Source organism: Oncorhynchus kisutch, unplaced genomic scaffold (assembly GCF_002021735.2).
Source record: "Oncorhynchus kisutch isolate 150728-3 unplaced genomic scaffold, Okis_V2 Okis09a-Okis19a_hom, whole genome shotgun sequence".
Classification (NCBI taxonomy): Eukaryota; Metazoa; Chordata; class Actinopteri; order Salmoniformes; family Salmonidae; genus Oncorhynchus; species Oncorhynchus kisutch.
In genome coordinates, this window is record NW_022261985.1 from 112,233 (window position 1) to 120,000 (window position 7,768).

A 7,768-nucleotide genomic window follows, 5' to 3' on the forward strand; every position below is an offset into this window, starting at 1 on the left:
TAACATAACTGCAATCAAATGATTTCCCATCTATAAAACAAAACCATGGAAAATAATCATTGACTGTTTTGTGAATCATGTTACCCCTTGTCTGTAGGTCTATCTCAATGTGGCTTGTTGACCTTATCATTGAAAATGTGACTATTATGCCTAATTGGTAAGGCAAATTAGGAATGTAGCCTACAATTAATTCTGGCTATAATGTGGTTTGGCTATAATAAATACCATAATTTTTGTGAATGTCTTACTGAAAAGGCTTTTCTAGTTTTAAATGTTATTACATATGCATTCGTAAATACCATAATACCAACGGAAAGCCAATATCTTGATTAGCTGTTAGAAACTTTAAAAAATTATCAACGACCAAATAAGATAATCCCTTGACACAGAGCAAGTGTCTTAATTATATTTAATTTCCCTAATCTCCATCTTCAAATGATGCTCTGATTAGATATTTAAATCCGATGATCATTTCACCCGCAGTATTGTATTCATGTGTATTCCCTTTGGCATAGCCGAATCCCTTTCACGCTGGAATGAATGCATTACATAAACATAGAAAATACATTCGCTGGCTGCGGGCTTCAGCATATGCCTCTCATTCATCATGTGAGCTGCGCTTCTGTGATTGCTGCCAGTGAAATCTTACAATTAGCCCAATCACAGCCCTCGATCCGAGATGTCACTGCGGGCGAGTCAGAAGGCTTGGTAAAACAAGACAGTCGCTCCTTGCGCCCCGGCATAGCGCCATACACTCAAATCCCTGCCCAGTTACTCAGTTGTCAGCTCGGAACCTGCAAACTCGAAAAGCACCCTCTCTCTCTTATCCCCTCTCGTCGCAGCATCACACAACGCCTTTCAGATGGGAGCATCGCACTGATCTACTGCGCGACACACACAGCCTCTTGCGGAATCCTACAGTGCAGCGATTTTCAAGGCATAAGTGCGTCCGCGTTTGGGATGGGAGGTGTTGCGATCCCGCCGGGTCTGAGTCCACTCGGAGCGGCATAGTGGCTGGAGAGGGACTCGCTGATCGGAAGTGTTGTTGGGATCCTGCTGCTATTTCCTTTCGCGCTGGATTCTCATGCTTTTGACTAACACGTCGCTGCGGAGGATTTAGAACGGACCAATTCATAAAGAAGCATCACAACCCTGTGGATTAGGATACCAAAAGGTGTTTCTTTTTACGCATCTCGTTGTAATTTGGAAGTAAAGGAGTTGGGATTCATCGGAACGTGCCTGTTACCGCAGTGTCAATGCGACTGCGGCTGTAAACTGATATCCGCAGCGATTACAGGTAAGGACGGGCTTGTCACAGGGTGGTCATTTAACGGGACTATTCTTTTTTGGTCTTTATCGTTTTCTTTTTTGAAGAATTGGGGCGCGGATGCCTCTGCACCAGGTAAAGGCGTGTATACCTGTTCTCTGCCGTATAGCCATGCCGCGCGGAGAACACTGCACCATCCTTCTCTTGCGGGTTTGGGATTTCAGTTTTTTTTATTTATTACCTTTTACAATTTTCCCACCATCGCCACTCTGATATAGAATAAGATTGCGTAATGTATTGTTGATGCTATTCTATGTGCAGTTGTGGTGCATTTTTCTGCCGTTTAACGCTTTAGAGCATGTGTACTGCTTCATTCATTTTGAGCATTTACTTGCCCAAATGCGTACGCGCGTCTGCCCGCGCTGAACTCTGTAGGTAAAGTGATATTGACCAAGTGATATTAGGGAATGTAGCCTATGGGGTGGCAGAATTTCGCAGTGTGTTAGTAGACATTTGTCCACCTTGGTACAACAGTCGGCTCTGCAGTATGTTATGTGACATCCTATTGCACACCAAGAGGTGGATATTTCCCCACCACTCTCTCGTCTCGTTGATATATCCTAGCGCAAAGACATCCAATAATTCACATCCCACTGTGTAGGACTAGATGTTTCATATGATACCTCTCAGAGAGTCACCGCGTAGCGTGTGCACGGCGTCTCTGTGGTCTGTAACTCGTGGAAAGCGCACGTTGCATCATCAAACATGTATTGTAACCTCAAATGGCACATCTCCCGTCTCCGGAGCTGGAAAGCGTCGCCGATGATAAGTTGTGGGCTGCATTGCTGTGCGTCGCACGTCTCCACTCAAGTGCCCCAGGTCTAGGTACATGACCGATATGGTTTTGGGTTTGGGAAGGGAGATCCGTAGCATGTCTGGTCAAGTGATTTTGGTTTTCCCATTCACTCTTTGATTTTCCAGTATATAGTAAAAATACAAATAAAATAACGATATATACACATATATATATATATATATATATATATATATAGAGAGAGAGAGTAGGCTATTATAGAGTATTTGAAATCACTCTATAAATGTCCATGTGCAGCCTTATACGATATAGGCTATTACATAAATGCTATTAGGGCACGCCTGTGTCCGACAGCACGGATAGTGAGCAACGGTAGCTTTAAGTCAAAAAGTCCTTTAACCTCACTGTTAAATTGTCATGACAACGTCTTTGATCCAATCCTCTTCTTCACAGAACAACATGCCACACAACTGGAATACATGTATAGCAATTCATTACTGTAGGCTATATCAACTGTTCAAGGACATAATACATTGGTTATACATATAGAATATCTTCAATATTTAGCTCCAAACACTGGGCTGCTTGGGGGTAACGCTGTACAATATGTGTAAAGAATCAGGCTAAAATGCTGTAACCCTTATGGCTCATATAGAGCTTGTGCCAGTAGACTTTATAGTCAGTAGGGGGAGAGGTGGTCCTGTGTTGAGTAGGCTTATAGTCAGTAGGGGTAGAGGTGGTCCTGTGTTGAGTAGGCTTATAGTCAGTAGGGGGAGAGGTGATCCTGTGTTGAGTAGGCTTATAGTCAGTAGTGGGAGAGGTGATCCTGTGTTGAGTAGGCTTTATAGTCAGTAGGGGGAGAGGTGGTCCTGTGTTGAGGTGGCTTTATAGTCAGTAGTGGGAGAGGTGATCCTGTGTTGAGTAGGCTTTATAGTCAGTAGTGGGAGAGGTGGTCCTGTGTTGAGTAGGCTTTATAGTCAGTAGGGGGAGAGGTGGTCCTGTGTTGAGTAGGCTTTATAGTCAGTAGCGGGAGAGGTGATCCTGTGTTGAGTAGGCTTATAGTCAGTAGTGGGAGAGGTGATCCTGTGTTGAGTAGGCTTTATAGTCAGTAGGGGGAGAGGTGATCCTGTGTTGAGTAGGCTTTATAGTCAGTAGTGGGAGAGGTGATCCTGTGTTGAGTAGGCTTTATAGTCAGTAGGGGGAGAGGTGGTCCTGTGTTGAGTAGGCTTTATAGTCAGTAGTGGGAGAGGTGGTCCTGTGTTGAGTAGGCTTTATAGTCAGTAGTGGGAGAGGTGATCCTGCGTTCAGCAGCTCAGTAGTCTGGTGTTATGGGAGAGGTGATCCTGCGTTCAGCAGCTCAGTAGTCTGGTGTTATGGGAGAGGTGATCCTGCGTTCAGCAGCTCAGTAGTCTGGTGTTATGGGAGAGGTGATCCTGCGTTCAGCAGCTCAGTAGTCTGGTGTTATGGGAGAGGTGATCCTGCGTTCAGCAGCTCAGTAGTCTGGTGTTATGGGAGAGGTGATCCTGCGTTCAGCAGCTCAGTAGTCTGGTGTTATGGGAGAGGTGATCCTGCGTTCAGCAGCTCAGTAGTCTGGTGTTATGGGAGAGGTGATCCTGTGTTCAGCAGCTCAGTAGTCTGGTGTTATGGGAGAGGTGATCCTGCGTTCAGCAGCTCAGTAGTCTGGTGTTATGGGAGAGGTGATCCTGCGTTCAGCAGCTCAGTAGTCTGGTGTTATGGGAGAGGTGATCCTGCGTTCAGCAGCTCAGTAGTCTGGTGTTATGGGAGAGGTGATCCTGCGTTCAGCAGCTCAGTAGTCTGGTGTTATGGGAGAGGTGATCCTGCGTTCAGCAGCTCAGTAGTCTGGTGTTATGGGAGAGGTGATCCTGCGTTCAGCAGCTCAGTAGTCTGGTGTTATGGGAGAGGTGATCCTGCGTTCAGCAGCTCAGTAGTCTGGTGTTATGGGAGAGGTGATCCTGCGTTCAGCAGCTCAGTAGTCTGGTGTTATGGGAGAGGTGATCCTGCGTTCAGCAGCTCAGTAGTCTGGTGTTATGGGAGAGGTGATCCTGCGTTCAGCAGCTCAGTAGTCTGGTGTTATGGGAGAGGTGATCCTGCGTTCAGCAGCTCAGTAGTCTGGTGTTATGGGAGAGGTGATCCTGCGTTCAGCAGCTCAGTAGTCTGGTGTTATGGGAGAGGTGATCCTGCGTTCAGCAGCTCAGTAGTCTGGTGTTATGGGAGCACCAGCATCACAGAGAAGCTGAAAGCTTTCTTTATTAGTTAAATTTTTTTAATGTTATTTTACCTTTATTTTACCAGGCAAGTCAGTTAAGAACAAATTCTTATTTTCAATGATGGCCTGGGAACAGTGGGTTAACTGCCTGTTCAGGGGCAGAATGACAGATTTGTACCTTGTCAGCTCGGGGATTAGAACTTGCAACCTTTCGGTTACTAGTCCAACGCTCTAACCACTAGGCAGCCTGTGGTTATAGACCAGTCTACACAGCAGCCAGACAGCCACTGGGACGTGTAGTGTAGTAGGCAACCTGGAAGAGTGTCTATTTAATATCCAGTCACTGCCACACCGCTTCCTCTGTAGACCTTAGAAAGCATAGCGCTCTCTCCTGCTGTATAGAGGGATGTAGGTCCTTGACTCATAATGCAGCTTTACAGAAACCCTCTCTCCCTCCCTCTCTCTCTCTCTCTCTCTCTCTCTCTCTCTCTCTCTCTCTCTCTCTCTCTCTCTCTCTCTCTCTCTCCCTCTCTCATTCTCTCTCCTCTCTCGTTCTCTTGTTCTCTCGTTCTCTCATTCTCTCTCCTCTCTCATTCTCTTGTTCTCTCGTTCCCTCGTTCTCTCTCTCTCTCCCTCTCTCTCTCTCTCTCTCTCACTCTCTCTCTCTCTCTCTCTCTCTCTCTCTCTCTCTCTCTCTCTCTCTCTCTCTCTCTCTCTCTCTCTCTCACTCTCTTTCTCTCTCTCGTTCTCTCTCTCTCTCCCTCTCTCTCTCTCTCTCTCTCACTCTCTCTCTCTCTCTCTCTCTCTCTCTCTCTCTCTCTCTCTCTCTCTCTCTCTCTCTCTCACTCCCTCCATTGCCAGCAGTAGCTGCTACACTAGCCTATACAGAATTCGTAACTGACTATAGCAGTAGCTCTGTTCAACTCAGTCACACCACACTAAAGTCTACACACTATAGTATGTATACATTTATACATTATTACACTATAGTCTATATACTGTAGTATTTATACATTATTACACTATAGTCAATCCACTATAGTAGGTATATATTATTACACTATTTCCAATCCAATCCAGGGCCAGGGAGACTGGAGGCTGCAGTAAGGTGTCAGAACAGGGTCAGGGAGACTGGAGGCTGCAGTAAGGGGTCAGAACAGGGCCAGGGAGACTGGAGGCTGCAGTAAGGGGTCAGAACAGGGCCAGGGATACTGGAGGCTGCAGTAAGGTGTCAGAACAGGGTCAGGGAGACTGGAGGCTGCAGTAAGGGGTCAGAACAGGGCCAGGGAGACTGGAGGCTGCAGTAAGGGGTCAGAACAGGGCCAGGGAGACTGGAGGCTGCAGTAAGGTGTCAGAACAGGGTCAGGGAGACTGGAGGCTGCAGTAAGGGGTCAGAACAGGGCCAGGGAGACTGGAGGCTACAGTAAGGGGTCAGAACAGGGTCAGGGAGCTTGAAGGCTGCAGTAAGGAGTCAGAGCAGGGCCAGGGAGACTGGAGGCTGCAGTAAGGGGTCAGAACAGGGCCAGGGAGACTGGAGGCTGCAGTAAGGTGTCAGAACAGGGTCAGGGAGACTGGAGGCTGCAGTAAGGGGTCAGAACAGGGCCAGGGAGACTGGAGGCTGCAGTAAGGGGTCAGAACAGGGCCAGGGAGACTGGAGGCTGCAGTAAGGGGTCAGAACAGGGCCAGGGAGACTGGAGGCTGCAGTAAGGTGTCAGAACAGGGTCAGGGAGACTGGAGGCTGCAGTAAGGGGTCAGAACAGGGCCAGGGAGACTGGAGGCTACAGTAAGGGGTCAGAACAGGGTCAGGGAGCTTGAAGGCTGCAGTAAGGAGTCAGAGCAGGGCCAGGGAGACTGGAGGCTGCAGTAAGGGGTCAGAACAGGGTCAGGGAGACTGGAGGCTGCAGTAAGGGGTCAGAACAGGGCCAGAGAGACTGGAGGCTGCAGTAAGGTGTCAGAACAGGGTCAGGGAGACTGGAGGCTGCAGTAAGGGGTCAGAACAGGGCCAGGGAGACTGGAGGCTACAGTAAGGGGTCAGAACAGGGTCAGGGAGCTTGAAGGCTGCAGTAAGGAGTCAGAGCAGGGCCAGGGAGACTGGAGGCTGCAGTAAGGGGTCAGAACAGGGTCAGGGAGACTGGAGGCTGCAGTAAGGGGTCAGAACAGGGCCAGAGAGACTGGAGGCTACAGTAAGGGGTCAGAACAGGGTCAGGGAGCTTGAAGGCTGCAGTAAGGAGTCAGAGCAGGGCCAGGGAGACTGGAGGCTACAGTAAGGGGGCAGGACAGGGCCAGGGAGACTGGAGGCTGCAGTAAGGGGTCAGAACAGGGCCAGGGAGACTGGAGGCTGCAGTAAGGGGTCAGAACAGGGCCAGGGAGACTGGAGGCTGCAGTAAGGGGTCAGATAAGGGTCAGGGAGACTGGAGGCTACAGTAAGGGGTCAGAGAAGGGCCAGGGAGACTGGAGGCTGCAGTAAGGGGTCAGAACAGGGCCAGGGAGACTGGAGGCTACAGTAAGGGGTCAGAACAGGGCCAGGGAGACTGAAGGCCGCAGTAAGGGGTCAGAACAGGGTCAGGGAGCTTGAAGGCTACAGTCTACAGAATGTATTGAAGTAAAAGTAAAAGTTGTCAAAAATATAAATAGTAAAGTACAGATTCCACAAAAAACTACTTAAGTAGTACTTTAAAGTATTTTTACTTAAGTACTTTACACCAGTGCCGATACATAATGAAAAATACATTACAAACAGAAATTATTTACAATTGACATACTTTTAGAACATTAGCATGTAGACATTACAGACTTACATGGAAACAAAAATACAACTAAAGACACACAAAGGTATTGCTGTTCTAGTTGTTGTTCATCTGTGGCTCAGCTCCACTATGTACCTTCGAGGGAATAAGTGGTTGCCTTTGTGTCTGGCCATGGATGGCAGGTTAACTGGAACAGCTGGCAGAGGGTAGGAGGAGTGTGTATGTGTGTGTGTATGTATTCCATCCTGTGTGTGTGTGTGTGTATGTATTCCATCCTGTGCATGTGTGTGTGTTTGTGTGTGTGTGTGTATGTATTCCATCCTGTGTGTGTATGTGTGTGTGTGCTATCCCAGCTCGTCTGTAAGCATTTCACAACACCTGTTGTGTTCGGCGCATGTGACAAATACAATTTGATTTGATTTGATCGCACCTCATTCCTCCCATCACAGTGGGCAGCCCATCTCAAGGGGAAACATTTAGTTCCAGCACACTTGGATACTCTGTCATCTGGTGCCTTCCAGTTCAGCTAGCAGCCTTGATTCTACTGGCACTGTCCATCAGCACCCGCCTATAGGAATGTAACGGCAGTGTTTATCGGCAGCGTTTATCGGCCTGTAAGCACTTAATGTTGACATACTAGCCTCTGTTTGTTGGCTGCTGTTGTGGCTGGAATTTGGACCTGGAGATCATGGCCTTGTCAATATTGTGACACC

At 48.0% G+C, this 7,768-nt stretch overlaps 1 protein-coding gene across 1 annotated transcript in view; it reads left to right on the forward strand.

The window, feature by feature from the left end:
* The first annotated feature begins 592 nt into the window (after positions 1-592).
* Positions 593-7,768, forward strand: part of plxna4 (plexin A4) — a 510,802-nt gene continuing 503,626 nt past the window's right edge. Inside the window, exon 1 of the mRNA XM_031815179.1 lies at positions 593-1,297. The gene's annotated coding sequence lies outside the window, so the exon portion shown is untranslated. The remainder of the gene's footprint in view (positions 1,298-7,768) is intronic.